A 21,516-nucleotide genomic window follows, 5' to 3' on the forward strand; every position below is an offset into this window, starting at 1 on the left:
TCTCAATTAATATCTTTAAAACCGATTGTACAACTCTCTCTGACAGCTCAGCTGGTAGGGTGCAGATTACGTTTTTTCAAAGAAATTTGGATCAATTCCGTTCACAATCTTTGGATTCAGAACATTGTTTCAGAAGGGTACAGAATTGGCTTCAAGATAAGGCCTCCTGCAAAGAGATTTTTTCTTTCCCATGTCCCAGTAAACCCAGCGAAGGCTCAAGCATTTCAGAAATGTGTTTCAGATCTAGAGTTGACTGGAGTAATTTTGCCAGTTCCAGTTCTGGAACAGGGACTGGGGTTTTATTCAAATCTCTTCATTGTACCAAAGAAGGAAAATTCCTTCAGACCAGTTCTGGATCTAAAAATATTGAATCGTTATGTTAGGATACCAACATTCAAAATGGTAACTATAAGGACTATCTTGCCTTTTGTTCAACAAGGGCATTATATGTCTACTATAGATTTACAGGATGCATATCTGCATATTCCGATTCATCCAGATCACTATCAGTTTCTGAGATTCTCTTTCCTAGACAAGCATTACCAGTTTGTGGCTCTGCCGTTTGGCCTAGCTACAGCTCCAAGAATTTTTACGAAGGTTCTCGGTGCCCTTCTGTCTGTAATCAGAGAACAGGGTATTGTGGTATTCCTTATTTTTACGATATCTTAGTACTTGCTCAGTCTTCACATTTAGCAGAATCTCATTCGAATCGACTTGTGTTGTTTCTTCAACATCATGGTTGGAGGATCAATTTACCAAAAAGTTCATTGATTCCTCAGACTTAGGTAACCTTTTAGGTTTTCAGATAGATTCAGTATCCATGACTCTATCTTTGATAGACATGAGACGTCTAAAGTTGATATCAGCTTGTCGAAACCTTCAGTCACAATCTTTCCCTTCGTTAGCCTTATGCATGGAAATTCTATGTCTTATGACTGCGGCATCGGACACGATCCCCTTTGCTCGTTTTCACATGCGGCCTCTTCAGCTCTGTATGCTGAACCAGTGGTGCAGGGATTACACAAAGATATCTCAATTAATATCTTTAAAACCGATTGTACAACTCTCTCTGACGTGGTGGACAGATCACCATCGTTTAGTTCAGGGGGCTTCTTTTGTTCTTCCGACCTGGACTGTAATTTCAACAGATGCAAGTCCTACAGGTTGGGGGTCTCTGACAGCGCAAGGGGTTTGGGAATCTCAGGAGGTGAGATTACCGATCAATATTTTGGAACTCCGTGCAATTTTCAGAGCTCTTCAGTCTTGGCCTCTTCTAAAGAGAGAATTGTTCATTTGTTTTCAGTCAGACAATGTCACAACTGTGGCATACATCAATCATCTAGGAGGGACTCACAGTCCTCTGGCTATGAAAGAAGTATCTCGAATTCTGGTATGGGCGGAATCCAGCTCCTGTCTAGTTTCTGCGGTTCATATCCCAGGTATAGACAATTGGGAAGTGGATTATCTCAGTCGCCACACGTTTCATCCGGGCGAATGGTCTCTTCTCCCAGAGGTATTTCTTCAGATTGTTCAAATATGGGGTCTTCCAGAAATAGATCTGATGGCTTCTCATCTAAACAAGAAACTTCCCAGGTATCTGTCCAGATCCAGGGATCCTCAAGTGGAAGCAGGGATGCGTTGTTACTTCCTTGGAAGTATCATCCTGCCTATATCTTTCCGCCTCTAGTTCTTCTTCCAAGAGTAATCTCCAAGATTCTGAAGGGATGCTCATTTGTTCTGCTGGTGGCTCCAGCATGGCCTCTCAGGTTTTTGGTATGCGGATCCTGTCCGGATGGCCTCTTGACAACCGTGGACTCTTCCGTTAAGACCAGACCTTCTGTCACAAGGTCCTTTTTTTCCCATCAGGATCTCAAATCCTTAAATTTAAAGGTATGGAGATTGAACGCTTGATTCTTTGTCAAAGAGGTTTCTCTGACTCTGTGATTAATACTATGTTACAGGCTCGTAAATCCGTATCTAGGGAGATATGTTATAGAGTCTGAAAGACTTATATTTCTTGGTGTCTTTCTCATCAATTCTTTTAGAATTCCGAGAATTTTACAGTTTCTTCAGGATGGTTTGAATAAAGGTTTGTCTGCAAGTTCCTTGAAAAGACAAATCTCTACTCTTTCTGTTCTTTTTCACAGAAAGATTGTTAATCTTCCTGATATTCATTGTTTTGTACAAGCTTTGGTTCGTATAAAACCTGTCATTAAGTCAATTTCTCCTCCTTGGAGTTTGAATTTGGTTCTGGGGGCTCTTCAAGCTCCTCCCTTTTGAACCTATGCATTCTTTGGACATTAAATTACTTTCTTGAAAAGTTTTGTTCCTTTTGGCCATCTCTTCTGCCAGAAGAGTTTCTGATTTATCTGCTCTTTCTTGTGAGTCTCCTTTTCTGTTTTTTCATCAGGATAAGGCGGTGTTGCGAACTTCTTTTAAATTTTTACCTAAGGTTGTGAATTCTAACAACATTAGTAGAGAAATTGTGGTTCCTTCATTATTTCCTAATCCTAAGAATTCTAAGGAGAAATCATTGCTTTCTTTGGATGTAGTTAGAGCTTTAAAATATTATGTTGAAGCTACTAAGAATTTCCGAAAGACTTCTAGTCTATTTGTTATCTTTTCCGGTTCTAGGAAAGGTCAGAAGGCTTCTGCCTTTTCTTTGGCATCTTGGTTGAAATCTTTAATTCATCATGCTTATGTTGAGTCGGGTAAAACTCTGCCTCAAAGGATTACAGCTCATTCTACTAGGTCAGTTTTTACTTCCTGGGCGTTTAGGAATGAAGCTTTGGTTGATCAGATTTGCAAAGCAGCAACTTGCTCTTCTTTGCATACTTTTACTAAATTCTACCATTTTGATGTGTTTTCTTCTTCTGAAGCAGTTTTTGGTAGAAAAGTACTTCAGGCAGCTGTTTCAGGTTGATTCTTCTGCTTATAATTTCAGTTTTTTTTTTTTCATTATAAGTTTTGAACTTTGTTTGGGTGTGGATTATTTTCAGCGGAATTGGCTGTCTTTATTTTATCCCTCCCTCTCTAGTGACTCTTGCGTGGAAGATCCACATCTTGGGTAGTCATTATCCCATACGTCACTAGCTCATGGACTCTTGCTAATTACATGAAAGAAAACATAATTTATGTAAGAACTTACCTGATAAATTCATTTCTTTCATATTAGCAAGAGTCCATGAGGCCCACCCTTTTTTGTGTTGGTTATTTTTTTTTTTGTATAAAGCACAATTATTCCAATTCCTTATATTTATGCTTCGCACTTTTTTCTTATCACCCCACTTCTTGGCTATTCGTTAAACTGATTTGTGGGTGTGATGAGGGGTGTATTTATAGGCATTTTGAGGTTTGGGAAACTTTGCCCCTCCTGGTAATAATGTATATCCCATACGTCACTAGCTCATGGACTCTTGCTAATATGAAAGAAATGAATTTATCAGGTAAGTTCTTACATAAATTATGTTTTTCCCCCCTTCTTCCAAAATCTCCACCCCCAATCTCTCTATAACTGTGAACAACTCCATCATTACCCCTACCCCGCATGCCCAATGTCTCGGGTCACATTTGACTCACATCTTTCTTTCACTCCTCACATTCAGTCCTTGGCTAAAGCCTGCTGCTTCCACCTTAAAAACATCTCTAAAATTAGGCATTTCCTTACACAAGACACAACTAAGATTTTAATCCACTCTCTCATCCTTTCCCGCCTCAACTACTGCAACTCTGTCCTCTCTAGTCTCCACAGCTGCCGCCTAGCTCCTTTAAATCCATAATGAATGCCTCTGCCAGGCTCATCTTCCTTACATGTCACTCTTCATCTGCTGTATCTCTCTGCCAATCCCTTCACTGGCTTTCTCTTGCCTCTAGGATTAAACACAAAATTCTCACTCTGGCATACAAAGCCCTCAACTGCACTGCTCCCCCCTATATCTCAGACCTCTATTGTTATCCCCTGAACCCCCTTAGCATGTAAGCCTATGAGCCCAGCTGTTTGCAGATCCCCTTCATAAGAGCTGACTACAACAGTGCAACTCTTGGCAGGGCCCTCTACCCATTTGATCCCTATTATTGTTTTGTTGTACTCTGCCTTTGTTTATAGCGCTCTACAAATAACCGATAATAATAATACTAATAATAATAGCAAAGTTAAGTGGTATCATTGCACTGGTTCTTGGGATTTTTTTTTTTTTGAAGAACCCTCTTCCTAGACAGTCCACATAAAGTGGCAATATAGGGCCAGATTACAAGTAGAGCGCTATCTTGCTCTTTCGCCTGAGAGCTAATTGCGCTAGAAGTAAACTTTATGAGTGTCAGGTTGCGCTCGTATTACAAGTTGAAAGTAAAAGTTATCGCTCTCGTACTAACCCGATGTGTGCAAGCAGCTTACTTCTAGTGCAATAAGAATATCACGCACGCAATAACGTATCCCCCATAGAATTCAATAAAGCAAAATAAATGGGGGAAAAACACCCTACTCATGCACCGACCTGATCACATATTCTCTAGTGCGCAAACCTGATTGCATATTCTCAAGTGCGCTAACCCGAACGCATATTCTCAAGTGCGTTAACCCGAACGCATATTCTCAAGTCTGCTAACCCGAAAGCATATTCTCAAGTGCGCTAACTCAACATGAAATATGAATATTTCACATTCCAATGTTCTTCACATAGCAGAATATGTTTTATTTATTCATAAATGCATATTTCTACATGTATCTGATGGTATTTACCCATAAACAGTATATACAGTCACCGGCCATTTTATTAGGTACACCTTGCTAGTACCGGGTTGGACCCCCTTTTGCCTTCAGAACTGCCTTAATTCTTTGTGGCATAGATTCAACAAGGTGTTGGAAACATTCCTCAGAGATTTTGGTCCATATTGACATGATAGCATCACACAGTTGATGCAGATTTTGTCGGCTGCACATCCATGATGCGAATATCCCGTTCCACCACATTCCAAAGGTGCTCTATTGGATTGAGAGCTGGTGACTGTGGAGGCCATAGGAGTACAGTGAACTTATAGTCATGTTCAAGAAACTAGTTTGAGATGATTTAAGCTTTGTGACATGGTGCATTATCCTGCTGGAAGTAGCCATCAGAAGATACTGTAGTCATAAAGGGATGGACATGGTCAGCAACAATACTCAGGTAGGCAGTGGTGTTTACATGATGCTCAACTGGTACAAAGATGCCCAAAGTGTGCCAAGAAAATATCCCCCACACCATTACACCACCACCACCACCACCACCACCACCCTGAACTGTTGATACAAGGCAGGGTGGATCTATGCTTTCATGTTGTTTTGGTCAAATTCTGACCCTACCATCTGAATGTTGCAGCTGAAATCAAGACTCATCAGACCAGGCAACGTTTTTCCAATCTTCTATTGTCCAATTTTGGTGAGCCTGTGTGAATTGTAGCCTCAGTTTCCTGTTCTTAGCTGACAGGAGTGGCACACGGTGTGGTCTTCTGCTGCTTTAGCCCATCTGCTTTAAAGAGACAGTCTAGTATAAATTAAACTTCCATTATTCAGATAGGACTTTTAATTTTAATCGACTTTCCAATTTACTTTTATCATCAAATTTGCTTTTTTCTCTTGGTATTCTTAATTTAAACTAAACATAGGTAGGCTCATATGCTAATTTCTAAGCCCTTGAGGGCTGCCTCTTATCACATGCTTTTTAACTTCCTTTTCAACACAAAGAGACAGAAAGTACACGTGGGCCATATAGATAACACTGTGTTCAGGCACAGGGGGTTATTTAAGATCTAGCACAAAACAATGCTAAATTTAAGACAATAGATAATAAACAGTCACAGTCATGTGATCAGGGGGCTGGAAGAAGGTTCCTAGATACAAGGTAATCACAGAGGTAAAAAGTTTATTAATATAACTGTGTTGGTTATGCAAAACTGGGGAATGGGTAATAAAGGGATTATCTATCTTTTAAAACAATAACAATTCTATGGTAGACTGTCCCTTTAAGGTTCACCTGTCTGTGTGTCTCTGGCAGTGTATATTAAAGGGACACTCAATCAAAATTAAACTTTCATTATTCAGATAGAGCATGCCATTTTAAACAACTTTCCAATTTACTTCCATTAACTACATGTGCACAGTCTTTTTATATTTAAACTTTTTGAGTCACCAGCTCCTACTGAGCATGTGCAAGAATAAGTGTGTATGCATTTGTGAATGGCTGATGGCTGTCACATGGTACGTGTATGTATTTGTGATTGGCTGATGGCTGTCACATGGTACAGGGGGAGTGGAAAAAGACATAACTTTTAAAATTGTCAGAAAAAAATCTACTACTCATTTGAAGTTCAGACTAAGTGCTATTGCATTGTCTTGTTATCTTGCATTTGTTGATTATGCAAATCTAATGTGTTGACTGGTCCTTTAATTGTGGCTAATTTTGGCTCATTATTGACTTTATCATCACCCTTTTGATCATACATGCAGTGGATATTGCCCTAACCTTTTTGATACAACTGTGGAACATTTCAGCATCCGAATTTAGTGATAAGCCCATTTCCTGATCACACCCCATTGCAGTGTTTCATCTAATCATAGTCTGTATTTTCACAGGGATCTTATTATTGGCTGAATATTTCACAGTGGGCCTCTTTATCCCATTATACTCGTATTAACTGCAGTATATGGTCGCTAGTGACTACTCTACTTTATTTTGATACATTAGATACTTTTTTGTATCACCTGCCAGAGTCCCAGACAGTGTTATTTGGAAAGATTCTGTTTCATTTTAATTGTTTTTATGATTAGTATCTTGTTAGTACTAAATTTTTAGCTTTAATTATAATTTAATAAAAGTTAAGTTTTAAGTGTGGCCCCCTTTCCATGTTCTCAGTCCATTTAAGTGAGTGCCTTTGGGGATATTACTGTTTCTTTCTTTGCTCCACTCTTAATCTGGCCCATAGTGTACATTAAGGGATAAAAGTCTTATATTCTCCTACACATAAACAGTCTGACACATACTCCTGTGCACACTAAAGTGCCTATTTCTGTAAATATGCAGGTATGTTCAAACATACTTGTAATTAAATACTTTTACATTTAAAATGAAGCAACAAAAATGTATTTATGTCCTGTCCATTTATGTTATGTTGCTCGCTCGCAGGCATAGCTGCGCCCCCCCCCCCCCCCGACAAGGGGTTAAAACACGAGGGGTGCTCGTTCCACTCCCTCTTGCTTTGCTCATGATCTGTTTTGTTTATCTCCCTTCTCCTTTTTGGCTCTTGTGTTTCAGATTCACGCGGGATCCTCCTCCTCTTTTCTGGCCGAGGGCTGCTTTAGTAAATCAGCAGCATGAATCCAGCAGCTGCATTTCCCCGCATCTGCCACTAGGACTCCGTCTGACTCACTGCTCCCATAGAAAACCCCTGCCATTTCCAGGATTTCCCCCTCCCAGGCAATTAATAACGTTTAATTAAAGCCCTTAGAAGGACGTCAAAATAACCAGAAAAGAGGCAGCAATTCTAGGCTACTGGTCGAGAAACCTGTGCAGCTTTCGCCCTTGTTCTGCAGCCCTGTGGTTTCCGGATCCCGGTAGGTGCACCCGCTTTACTGTTGTGCTGGGGGAGTTGTTGCTGTGCAGGGAAATGTACTGGAAGGTAAATGGGAGGCGTGCAATAAGGGTTCCCATCTCACAGTCGCTAGCATTTACATTTACTGCAATACATTCCTTATACTGTACTTTGATATGGTTGTGTTATTGGAAGGGAAAACAGATAAATACAGCTAGAGGCCTCCTGCTGGACTTGTAGCTCCTGGGCTGTGTCACCCAGCTTTGCGTTTTCCTTAAGTCCTGTATTATTTCAATAACCTGTATATGCTGTACAGCATCATCTCTGCATCTTTTCTTAAACTTTGGGCCTCTTCAGTTAAAAATGGGTTCCAAATACCATGATGCACTAAATATAATATATTGTTTCCTAAGAATACACATTCCTTTCAATAAGGCTTTCTTGCTCTCAGAAAATGTTTCAATAATTTGGTGTTTTTTTCCCCATAATGTTGCTGTCAGTATTTTCTGATAATGCTCATAAAGTAAATCTAAACAACAATTTCCCATCATGCTCTTATGTGTATAATATAATTTTGTATTTTGGCCAATGCAGATTATAGAATTTATTCAGTAAATACCATTTCTTTATAAAGTCTTTTGGTCAACCTGTGGAATAAAACATATATGTATTTTTTTTTTTTTTTTACAAATGTATACTATTGTGATTTTTATATTGCACAATATTTAGTTGTATGTGTGGTATGCATTTTATGTCTTTACATTAAGAGATCGTCATTTGTTTGCATTGTGAAATTCAGATAAGTGCTTGTGGAATGTGACACTGTCTTTGACATACAGACACATACATTTGTTTTAGAAGCCTGTGAGCAGACATAGTTTGTGATGTATGTATGTATATGTGTGTAATATATATAAATATAAATATATATATATATATATACAGTACACTGAATAAGAAAGGCACTCTCCGTGATTCATAAATCAAACTTTACTTTAAGTGAATGTTTTCAAGGTTGCCCCCGTCCTCAGAGATTTTATATATATATATATATATATATATATATATATATATATATATATATATATATATATATATATATATATATATATATATATGTATAATTGGGTACCAAACACAACAGGACAGTGGTTGCTAACACTTTGCCTCTTGGCTACCTCAGTACTGTTTGGTTTCATTGGCTGCAACTATAGTGCTTTCAAAAAATATTTTTCTTATAAAGCCATGGTAGTTATCAGCAATTAAGTGATGATATATATTAGGGATTTAATAGGTGATAAGAAAACCACAAATGTAATCTTTCTTTAATGTCCTGTTACCTTTTAAGAAACATGTTTTGGGCAACTGAGGCAGTTTTTATAAGATTTTTGTAGATTTTGGTACATTCTGTCTAATAAGTTTGCCACTTTCAGGATTGAGACAGAGAATTTAATTTATTAACAACTTTCCAGTTTACTTATATTTTTTAATTTGCTTCATTCTTTTGGTATGGTTTGTTGAAAAGCATACCCAGGTAGGCTCAGGAGCAGCAATGCTCTAATAGGCTCTAGCTGCTGATTGGTGGCTGCACATATATGCCACTTATCATTGGCTCACCCATAAGAGCGAGCTGCTGATTGGTGGCTGCACATATATGCCACTTATCATTGGCTCACCCATAAGAGCGAACTTCTGATTGGTGGCTGCACATATGCCACTTATCATTGGCTCACCCATAGGAGCTAACTGCTGATTGGTGGCTGCACATATATGCCACTTATCATTGGCTCACCTTATAGGTTTTATCTAGCTCCCAGTAGTAGTTGCTCTTTAAACAAAGAATACCAAGAGAATTAAGCAAATATGATAATACAAGTAAATTGTAAAGTTGTTTATAATTGTATGCTCTATCTGAATCATAAAAGAAAAAAAAAAAATGGGTTTCATGACCCTATAAGCAGCTCAAGCACAGCAGCTCTGTAATGGCACTAGCCATTGTTTTTGTATTCTAGCTGCTATAATGTAATTGCTGACATTATTAAATGGCTCTTGCTATTATGTTCACCAGTCCACATAATATAAAAGCTGTACAACTGTTTTCAATGATCTTAAACAGCTTTATGCAGATGGAAGAGGAAGATCAAAAACAATTGATTCTTCTCTTTGAGGTAACCATCTCAATTACAGTTAACCCTAACTGCTGCTTATGCGCCCCAATCTGCAATTTACCCTGTGTCCCTGTACAGTTAACCCTAACCATGGCTCTGTCCCAACAAATAGCCATGTGCCCCATACCTATTTCCACCACTACTGAAATGATGCGTTGCGCTATTAATGACTTGATTCCCAGTGCAATACCCCCCATAACATCTCCTCATTGTAAACACGTCCCCGTGCAATGCCAACTGCTTTTTTAAAAATATATTTAACTGAAATATAGCTGAAGAATCTTTTTTTTCTTCAGCCTCTTTATGGCCTTCGCAACAGGTTTTTAAGTTCCTCACTGCAGTCTCGGCTGCCTCTGCAGTTGCCTGTTATATATATTCTAAGTTGTGTTCATTTTGATTGGTAAGTGTTGTTAACCAATCAGAATTGGGGATAGAGTGTCACATTTGAGCTCGCCCATTCATTTGTTTTAGGTTAATAATTATATTAATATGGACAAGGCGAAACTGTTCAAAACTCTGTTTTAGTGAAGCTGACAAGATCAATAGACTTTTTAGTACCAGTAAAGCCCATTAGCTCTCAACCTGAGATTGCCAGTGTCCTACTCATTGCAGTCACTAATGTATCGCCATCGTTTTGTCCAGAAACTGCTAGGCTGTTCCTTGAAGAGCCACCAACATAAAGTTAAAGGGCCTTAAAACTCAAAAATGACATGCTTTAATTTGTTAGAGCATGTAATTTTAAAGGTACAGTCTAGTCAGAAATAAACTTTTATGATTCAGATAGGGCATGTCATTTTAAACAACTTTCCAATTTACTTTTATCATCAATTTTGCTTTGTTCTCTTGGTATTCTTAGTTGAAAGCTAAACCTAGGTAGGCTAATATGCTAATATTATTATAACTGTGTTGGTTATGCGAAACTGGGAAAAAGGATAATAAAGGGATTATCTATCTTTTCAAACAATAACAATTTTGTTATAGACTGTACCTTTTAAGACTATCGACCCTGCACTATTCTGCTGAAACCTGTAAAGGGGTTAAACAAACAGTAGAAGTACAGCTCTGGATCTGCAGAGCACTGCAGATCGAGAGCGAAAAATGCCACTTATCCAATCAACAGTGCTAGTTACACATCTTAGTTATTTGACTAGTGCTGCTGATTGGATAAAGGAACACTAAACACTTTGTGATGGTAATATAAAATGATTAATATTCCACACAGCCATTGGCTGCACACTCTAGTCACCTATTTATAACTGTCTCTTATTGGCCACAGCAGAGATGGTAACTTAAAGCTCCCATTGCTTTATAGACACTAAAACTTTACACTTATGTTGTCAATATTTAAACAACTAATTAAACCTTAAAAAACACATCTACCTGTTATTCTCAGACTAATCTTTTTTTTTTTTTTTTATTCTTCATTCTATGTAGCATTTATTTAGTGTAATGTCCCTTTTAATAGAGTAACACAAAGAAAAGAATGTTGGATGCAAAACTGAATAAATGAAATTGAAGAGTGGGTGGAATTATAATATATTGACACATAGACTCAAAGTAATTAGCACACAGGTCTCCGTTATTAAAGGTGAATAAAATCACAAGAAGAAACCACTCTGATGTATTACTTGCGTATAATTAGGTGTTCATTCCTTGCAATGAAATTTGTTTACACTATATCTGTTTAATGGTGCAAGACAGAGATTGCAGGTACTTCCGCCAGTCCCTTCAAGGGCGTTAAAGTCATTTTTCTGTATTTGCATAAAGTATATATCAGAAATTAAAGTGATGGTATTCAAGAATACTTTTATTTTATAATGATATTTACATCATCATTTTTTTATTTTAATCAGTATAAGGAGGTAAGCTGAGCGACGGACAGCACAATCAGAAACGTAACGCAATGCGCACTCCCGTGGTGGCTGTCTTCCAAGTAAACTCTAAATCGTAACAGTATCTACGATTTAGTGTCTACAATAGCGTCACTGTGTTACGCTCCCTGACCTTACTGTGCATGTGTGAAAAATCCATGAATGCGCACCGCTGACGTAGGGCGGTAAGGAAACTGGAGCAGTTAAGCGCATGCGTGTTTTTCGGATCTGGGTTACTCTTTGAAAACAGCGAGTCAACTGACATTGCTCAGGATTGGTGGATCGTGCAGAGTGTGCAGCATTAAAATAAAAAAACCAACAACAGAGTAGGTGGAGTGCAGTAGTCGGATGAATAATGAGGTAAAATAGAAGTCTTTAAAGTTAAAGGGACATGAAACTCATTAATCAAATAGAGCATGTGATTTTAAACAATTTACTTATTTTATCCAATTTTCTTCATTATCTTGGTATACTTATTTTAAATGAGCAGCTATGCACTAATGGGAGCTATCTGAAGACATCTGGTGAACCAATAAAAAGAGACATTTTTGTGCAGTCACCAATCGGCATCTAGCTCCCAAAAATGCATTGCTGCTCCTGAGCCTACCTAGATATGCTTTTCAACTAAGGAGTCCAAGAGAATGAAGCAATTTAGCTAATCGAAGCAAATTGGAAAGTTGTTTAAAATCACATGTTCTGTCTAAATCTTGAAAGAAACAATTTGGGTTTCATGTCCCTTTTTAGAATGTGAACAAAAACATACGCTACTTTAACATTTCTTGACATAATCTTTATGATGACACCTTCAAGAAACACATAGTTTACCATCACTTTAATTACTGAATTGTAAAATATTAGCCTACAAAATAAATGATTTACAAAACATTTAAAGCTGACAATTTGTTAACAAAATTGCTTTGCTTTTGAAGTTCATGGTTTACCCTTCAAAAAGCCTTTTGTTATATGTTTGCCTTGTATTTTGAAATAGAAGCATTTTTGCAATATACTTTCATTAGCAAAAATGCCTCTAATAAGTTATTACTGTTTTTCAGCGGCAATCTTCCATTTCAAAATGAAATGCGCCCATACACATTTTTTTTACCTTTATATCCCTTTGACGAGAATAACAAGCAAAATAAATAATGAATATATAAGGAAAAGTTTTGGGGTTTTTTTTATGTAAAATTTAATTTTAAGATTTATGTCCCTTTAACCAACCCTTTGACTTATATAGGTATATTATGATTTAGTTGAGCTTAAAGGGACACTGAACCCAATTTTTTTCTTTTGGGATTCAGATAGAGCATGCAATTTTAAGCAACTTTCTAATTTACTCCTATTACAAATTTTTCTTTGTTCTCTGGCTATCTTTATTTGAAAAAGAAGCCATCTAAGCTTATTTTTGGTTCAGACTCTGGACAGAACTTTTTTATTGGTGGATGAATTTATCCACCAATCAGCAAGAACAACCCAGGTTGTTCACCAAAAATGGGACGGCATCTAAACGTACATTCTTGCATTTCAAATAAAGATACCAAGAGAATGAAGAAAATTTGATAATAGGAGTAAATGATAAAGTTGCTTAAAATTTCATGCTCTATCTGAATCACAAAAGAAAAAAAAATTGAGTTCAGTGTCCCTTTAAATATTATGTTTTAACTTGGCTTAGAATAAAAACAAAATCTGCACTCATGTATGTGCTTTTTATTTGTATTTTTTGTCTATTCTAATTTATTTTTTATTTGTTACATTTGTGTCTTCATATTGAAGACACCTGTGAAAAAAGACAATATTCATGTTTCATTTCAGTATGTATTTTGCTTTTATTGGAGTTTTGCAGTACAAGAAAGCAAGTTCAGAGCTCTAAGGGACATTATACACTAGATTTTTCTTTACATAAATGTTTTGTAGATGATCCATTTATATAGCCCATACAGTTTGTATGTATGTATGTATGTGTATATATATATATATATATATATATATATATATATATATATATATATATATATATATATATATATATATATATATATATATATATTATAGTTTTGCTTATTTTTAAATTACATTGCTCTGATTTTCAGACTCCTAGCCAAACCCCAAAGGTTTAGGAGAATACCGACGTATACCTACTCAACTTGCTCCTGTTTGTGTAAAGGGTCTTTTCATATGCAGAGGAAGGGGGAGGAGTGGCTGATATTTCCCACTTGCAGTGGGTGTTCCAGTAACCTTTTAAACAGAGCTAAACTGGGAGCTTCTAAGATTTTAAACAGATTCAGATCAGTATCTGTGCATCTTATTCTTTATAGTAGTGTGTATTACATGCAGTTATATAATTATTGGTGTATACTGTCCCTTTAATCTAAATTTAGAATAAAATCAAGAAGCTGAGGTTTCAGTTTTGTTTTTGTTTTGTAATAAAAAAGTGTCACAAATAATATCTACTTATTTGCTAGGATACTGACCCATTTAAAGGGACATACAAATCAGAATTACAATTTTGTTATTCGGATAGAGCATGTCATTCTTTTCACTTTTCAATTTACTCCTATTCTGTAATTTGCTTCGTTCTTCTTATATCCTTTTTTTTTTAAAGCATACATAGGTAGGCTCTGCGGGAAGCAATGCACTTCTGAGAGTTAGCTGCTGATCAGTGGCTCTTATATATCACTTGTCATTGGTTCACACAGATCCTGTAGTATATTGCTGCTCCTTCAATAAAGTATACCATACAAATGAAGAAAATTTGATAAAATAAATAAACTGATACATTTGTTTAAAATTGTAGTCTCTATCTGAATTATAAAAGAAATAAAATTAGGGTTCATCATGTCCCTTTAACACCCACATAGAAACTTGGATGATTATGAGAAAAATAGAAAAATTGTCAACATGTTACAGAAAGCTTAAAAGTCATACAAATATATAATGATATTCATTTTCTTCCACATTTGTGAATATTACTGACAATCTAGTTCTTGGTTCTAAGAGTAAAAAAGAAGATAATATATATGCAAATATCAATAAATAAATGTATATCTAAACACATGTTCTTTAAGGGTGAAAAGATAGTGACATGAATAATTGTTCAGAAGTAGAAGTCTATTTATCACTTTATATCTGCAATAATTTTATGAGCATCAATGCACGTTCAGATGAAAATTTGTATTGAAAGAAAACTGAAAATGATAATTGATAAAAGATTTTCATCCACATCTGTCACATGGAAAATAGAAATCCTTGGTATCACCCAACAATGTAGATGGATGTACAGATAGATATATCTGACTAGAATGCCTACAAAAAAAATACAAGAGGTGTATAAAAATGATCCATTCACATTTGTGACAGCAGATTCAATAGAATTTATTTATTTTGTTTTTACAATAGGGTTAGTCTGAAATATGAATTATAAAAGAATCAATCATGCAATCAGAAAATTACATTTTGAAAAGGAAAACCTGAAGACCCTAAAATAAAAGAACATTTCAATCTAGAGCTGCAACAACTAATCGGCATAATCGATAATAATCGATTATGAAAATAGTTGTCAACGAATCTCATAATCGATTAGTTGGTCTGTGCACAGCACCAGCTGCTTTTACTCAAATGAGCTATTGCACGTGGTATTGTGTTTTATGGTTATGCCCTTAGCCTAAAGGACGTCTACAGACATTTTACTTTTCACTTTTTTAGGACAGTATAAGTTTCTTTTTAAGTTTACAACTACTCCTGGCTTATGTGCAACTCAGAAATAAAATAGGAGTCATCATTTGGATTGTTTATATAAAATCAGGTGATTTGGGACTATGCTTTGCATGATATAGTGCCGAGCTTGTTATTTACACCTAGCCCTAGATTGATGGCATTTGTTGTATGAATTGATGTCACTATTACCTGTTTAGATCATTTTTAGTGTATCCCTTGCTGTTGCTGATATATGTACTCTATAGATAAATGTGCCAAATTCAACCACTGAAAGTATATATCTGTTATTTTAAGAGTGGACTAGATATTTTTTCCCCCTAACCTTATAGATCGTTATTGATATTTTTATGTTAAAAGGAAGTCCAGGCTTACTTTTTTGAGAGGCCCCTTGCATTGGTGGATAACTAACCAAGATAAATAGCCCACCTTGGTGAAATGGCAAAACCCTACTTATGCATCTCAGGCACCTCAACACCATCTGAGCGCCTTTTCCTTGCTGCAGGCAAAATAGCTTGCAAAAAGAGAGCCAGCCTCAGCCAGGAGCATGTGGACATGGTGACATTTTTGCATTTAAATGCAAAGTTTCTGAAAGAGTGAACAGAATGTTACAAATAGTGTTAGTTTACCTCTGTCTAGTTCTACCTCTTTTCAAACAGTTTGTGGTTTTGTTTTGCTTAATTATAAAACTGTGTTCTGCTGCTTAAAAAATTGGACCAACAGTTGTTTTAATCGAAAGTTTATATTTATAACACTCAGTATGTAGATTTTATTTAAAATATAGGAATTTTTTTTTTTTATCCGATTAGTCGATTAATCGGACGATTAATCGATTATGAAAATAATCGTTAGTTGCAGCCCTATTTCAATCGTATAACTGCAAATAATTCTACAAAATATTAGAAAATATTACATACTGTAGATACATTGTACAACAAATAAGTAAATACTCACAAATTATTGTTAGCCACCATAGTATACCCATATTTTTCAAGGAGGCTGTATTGTGGCTTCATAATGTTGCTGCCCATTGTATAACTAGTTTTCTCTCATGAGTATATGTATTGATGGGCAGAAAAATAGTCCCTAGGATTAGAGTTTGGGCTATAGGTAACCTTTGGTGACAGTTCCAAGCTGCTGACTTGTCAAAACCTGGTTACTTGAATCCTCTAAGGCTTAAAATTTGCTTTTAATGAAATTTAATATTAGTGCTCTCCGTTTACACTACATTTGCAACATCCACATTTGGGCAGGATTTTGGAAGTAATACTGCAACCAACGTGATTTCTGTCACAGTAACAGTAGCTGCATCATTTAAAACATTGGTTCATTTCTTTCATGTAATTAGCAAGAGTCCATGAGCTAGTGACGTATGGGATATACATTCCTACCAGGAGGGGCAAAGTTTCCCAAACCTCAAAATGCCTATAAATACACCCCTCACCACACCCACAATTCAGTTTTACAAACTTTGCCTCCTATGGAGGTGGTGAAGTAAGTTTGTGCTAGATTCTACGTTGATATGCGTTCCGCAGCAAGTTGGAGCCCGGTTTTCCTCTCAGCGTGCAGTGAATGTCAGAGGGATGTGAGGAGAGTATTGCCTATTTGAATGCAGTGATCTCCTTCTACGGGGTCTATTTCATAGGTTCTCTGTTATCGGTCGTAGAGATTCATCTCTTACCTCCCTTGTCAGATCGACGATATACTCTTATATACCATTACCTCTGCTGATTTTCGTTTCAGTACTGGTTTGGCTTTCTACAAACATGTAGATGAGTGTCCTGGGGTAAGTAAATCTTATTTTCTGTGACACTCTAAGCTATGGTTGGGCACTTTATTTATAAAGTTCTAAATATATGTATTCAAACATTTATTTGCCTTGACTCAGGATGTTCAACATTCCTTATGTTCAGACAGTCAGTTTCATATTTGGGATAATGCATTTCAATCAATCATTTTTTCTTACCTTAAAAAATTTGACTCTTTTTTCCCTGTGGGCTGTTAGGCTCGCGGGGGCTGAAAATGCTTCATTTTATTGCGTCATTCTTGGCGCAGACTTTTTTGGCGCAAAAAATCTTTCTTTCATGTAATTAACAAGAGTCCATGAGCTAGTGACGTATGGGATATACATTCCTACCAGGAGGGGCAAAGTTTCCCAAACCTTAAAATGCCTATAAATACACCCCTCACCACACCCACAAATCAGTTTTACAAACTTTGCCTCCAAGGGAGGTGGTGAAGTAAGTTTGTGCTAGATTCTACGTTGATATGCGCTCCGCAGCAAGTTGGAGCCCGGTTTTCCTCTCAGCGTGCAGTGAATGTCAGAGGGATGTGAGGAGAGTATTGCCTATTGAATGCAGTGATCTCCTTCTACGGGGTCTATTTCATAAGGTTCTCTGTTATCGGTCGTAGAGATTCATCTCTTACCTCCCTTTTCAGATCGACGATATACTCTTATATTTACCATTTCCTCTACTGATTCTCGTTTCAGTACTGGTTTGGCTTTCTACAAACATGTAGATGAGTGTCCTGGGGTAAGTAAGTCTTATTTTCTGTGACACTCTAAGCTATGGTTGGGCACTTTATTTATAAAGTTCTAAATATATGTATTCAAACATTTATTTGCCTTGACTCAGAATGTTCAACTTTCCTTATTTCCAGACAGTCAGTTTCATATTTGGGATTATGCTTTAAATTATCATATTTTTTCTTACCTCAAAAATTTGACTTTTTTCCCTGTGGGCTGTTAGGCTCGCGGGGGCTGAAAATGCTTCATTTTATTGCGTCATTCTTGGCGCGGACTTTTTTGGCGCAAAAATTCTTTTCCGTTTCCGGCGTCATACGTGTCGCCGGAAGTTGCGTCATTTTTTACGTTATTTTGCGCCAAAAATGTCGGCGTTCCGGATGTGGCGTCATTTTTGGCGCCAAAAGCATTTAGGCGCCAAATAATGTGGGCGTCTTATTTGGCGCCAAAAAATATGGGCGTCGCTTTTGTCTCCACATTATTTTAGTCTCATTTTTCATTTGCTTCTGGTTGCTAGAAGCTTGATGTTTGGCATTTTTTTCCCATTCCTGAAACTGTCTTATAAGGAATTTGATCTATTTTGCTTTATATGTTGTTTTTTCTCTTACATATTGCAAGATGTCTCACGTTGCATCTGAGCCAGAAGATACTACAGGAAAACCACTGCCTGCTGGATCTACCAAAGCTAAGTGTATCTGCTGTAAACTTTTGGTAGCTATTCCTCCAGCTGTTGTTTGTAATAATTGTCATGACAAACTTGTTAAAGCAGATAATATTTCCTTTAGTGATGTACCATTGCCTGTTGCAGTTCCCTCAACATCTAAGGTGCAGAATGTTCCTGATAACATAAGAGATTTTGTTTCTGAATCCATAAAGAAGGCTTTGTCTGTTATTTCTCCTTCTAGTAAACGTAAAAAGTCTTTTAAATCTTCTCTCTCTACAGATGAATTTTTAAATGAACACCATCATTCTGATTCTTTGGACTCTTCTGGTTCAGAGGATTCTGTCTCAGAGATTGATGCTGATAAATCTTCATATTTATTTAAGATGGAATTTATTCGCTCTTTACTTAAAGAAGTACTAATTGCTTTAGAAATAGAGGATTCTAGTCCTCTTGATACTAATTCTATACGTTTGGATAAGGTTTTTAAAGCTCCTGCGGTTATTCCAGAAGTCTTTCCTGTTCCTAATGATATTTCTGCAGTAATTGCTAAGGAATGGGATAAATTGGGTAATTCATTTACTCCTTCTAAACGTTTTAAACAATTATATCCTGTTCCGCCTGACAGGTTAGAATTTTGGGACAAAATCCCTAAAGTTGATGGGGCTATTTCTACCCTTGCTAAACGTACTACCATTCCTACGTCAGATGGTACCTCGTTTAAGGATCCTTTAGATAGAAAAATTGAATCTTTTCTAAGAAAAGCTTATCTATGTTCAGGTAATCTTCTTAGACCTGCTATATCATTGGCTGATGTTGCTGCAGCTTCAACTTTTTGGTTGGAAACTCTAGCGCAACAAGTAACAAATCGTGATTCTCATGATATTATTATTCTTCTCCAGCATGCTAATAATTTCATCTGTGATGCCATTTTTGATATTATTAGAGTTGATGTTAGATTTATGTCTCTGGCTATCTTAGCCAGAAGAGCTTTATGGCTTAAGACTTGGAATGCTGATATGGCTTCTAAATCAACTCTACTTTCCATTTCTTTCCAGGGAAACAAATTATTTGGTTCTCAGTTGGATTCTATTATTTCAACTGTTACTGGTGGGAAAGGAACTTTTTTACCACAGGATAAAAAGTCTAAAGGTAAAAACAGGGCTAACAATCGTTTTCGTTCCTTTCGTTTCAACAAAGAACAAAAGCCTGATCCTTCATCCTCAGGAGCAGTTTCAGTTTGGAAACCATCTCCAGTCTGGAATAAATCCAAGCCTGCTAGAAAGGCAAAGCCTGCTTCTAAGTTCACATGAAGGTACGGCCCTCATTCCAGTTCAGCTGGTAGGGGGCAGGTTACGTTTTTTCAAAGAAATTTGGATCAATTCTGTTCACAATCTTTGGATTCAGAACATTGTTTCAGAAGGGTACAGAATTGGTTTCAAGATGAGACCTCCTGCAAAGAGATTTTTTCTTTCCCATGTCCCAGTAAATCCAGTGAAAGCTCAAGCATTTCTGAATTGTGTTTCAGATCTAGAGTTGGCTGGAGTAATTATGCCAGTTCCAGTTCCGGAACAGGGGATGGGGTTTTATTCAAATCTCTTCATTGTACCAAAGAAGGAGAATTCCTTCAGACCAGTTCTGGATCTAAAATTATTGAATCGTTATGTAAGGATACCAACGTTCAAGATGGTAACTGTAAGGACTATATTGCCTTTTGTTCAGCAAGGGAATTATATGTCCACAATAGATTTACAGGATGCATATCTGCATATTCCGATTCATCCAGATCATTATCAGTTCCTGAGATTCTCTTTTCTAGACAAGCATTACCAATTTGTGGCTCTACCGTTTGGCCTTGCTACAGCTCCAAGAATTTTCACAAAGATTCTCGGTGCCCTTCTGTCTGTAATCAGAGAACAGGGTATTGTGGTATTTCCTCATTTGGACGATATCTTGGTACTTGCTCCGTCTTTACATTTAGCAGAGTCTCATACGAATCGACTTGTGTTGTTTCTTCAAGATCATGGTTGGAGGATCAATTTACCAAAAAGTTCTTTGATTCCTCAAACAAGGGTAACCTTTCTGGGTTTCCAGATAGATTCAGTGTCCATGACTTTGTCTTTAACAGACAAGAGACGTCTAAAATTGATTACAGCCTGTCGAAACCTTCAGTCTCAATCATTCCCTTCGGTAGCCTTATGCATGGAAATTCTAGGTCTTATGACTGCTGCATCGGACGCGATCCCCTTTGCTCGTTTTCACATGCGACCTCTTCAGCTCTGTATGCTGAACCAATGGTGCAGGGATTACACGAAGATATATCAATTAATATCTTTAAAACCGATTGTTCGGCACTCTCTAACGTGGTGGACAGATCACCATCGTTTAATTCAGGGGGCTTCTTTTGTTCTTCCGACCTGGACTGTAATTTCAACAGATGCAAGTCTGACAGGTTGGGGAGCTGTTTGGGGGTCTCTGACGGCACAAGGAGTTTGGGAATCTCAGGAGGTGAGATTACCGATCAATATCTTGGAACTCCGTGCAGTTTTCAGAGCTCTTCAGTTTTGGCCTCTTCTGAAGAGAGAATCGTTCATTTGTTTTCAGACAGACAATGTCACAACTGTGGCATACATCAATCATCAAGGAGGGACTCACAGTCCTCTGGCTATGAAAGAAGTATCTCGAATTTTGGTTTGGGCGGAATCCAGCTCCTGTCTAATCTCTGCGGTTCATATCCCAGGTGTAGACAATTGGGAAGCGGATTATCTCAGTCGCCAAACGTTGCATCCGGGCGAATGGTCTCTTCACCCAGAGGTATTTCTTCAGATTGTTCAATTGTGGGGGCTCCCAGAGATAGATCTGATGGCCTCTCATCTAAACAAGAAACTTCCCAGGTATCTGTCCAGATCCCGGGATCCTCAGGCGGAGGCAGTGGATGCATTATCACTTCCTTGGAAGTATCTTCCTGCCTATATCTTTCCGCCTCTAGTTCTTCTTCCAAGAGTAATCTCCAAGATTCTG

General features: G+C 37.2%; 1 protein-coding gene across 1 annotated transcript in view; it reads left to right on the top strand.

Moving 5' to 3' along the window:
• The first annotated feature begins 7,308 nt into the window (after nucleotides 1–7,308).
• The window catches only part of CUEDC1 (CUE domain containing 1), a 472,989-nt gene continuing 458,781 nt past the window's right edge, over nucleotides 7,309–21,516 (top strand). Inside the window, exon 1 of the mRNA XM_053706942.1 lies at nucleotides 7,309–7,585. The gene's annotated coding sequence lies outside the window, so the exon portion shown is untranslated. The remainder of the gene's footprint in view (nucleotides 7,586–21,516) is intronic.

Source organism: Bombina bombina, chromosome 3 (assembly GCF_027579735.1).
Source record: "Bombina bombina isolate aBomBom1 chromosome 3, aBomBom1.pri, whole genome shotgun sequence".
NCBI classification, from domain to species: domain Eukaryota; kingdom Metazoa; phylum Chordata; class Amphibia; order Anura; family Bombinatoridae; genus Bombina; species Bombina bombina.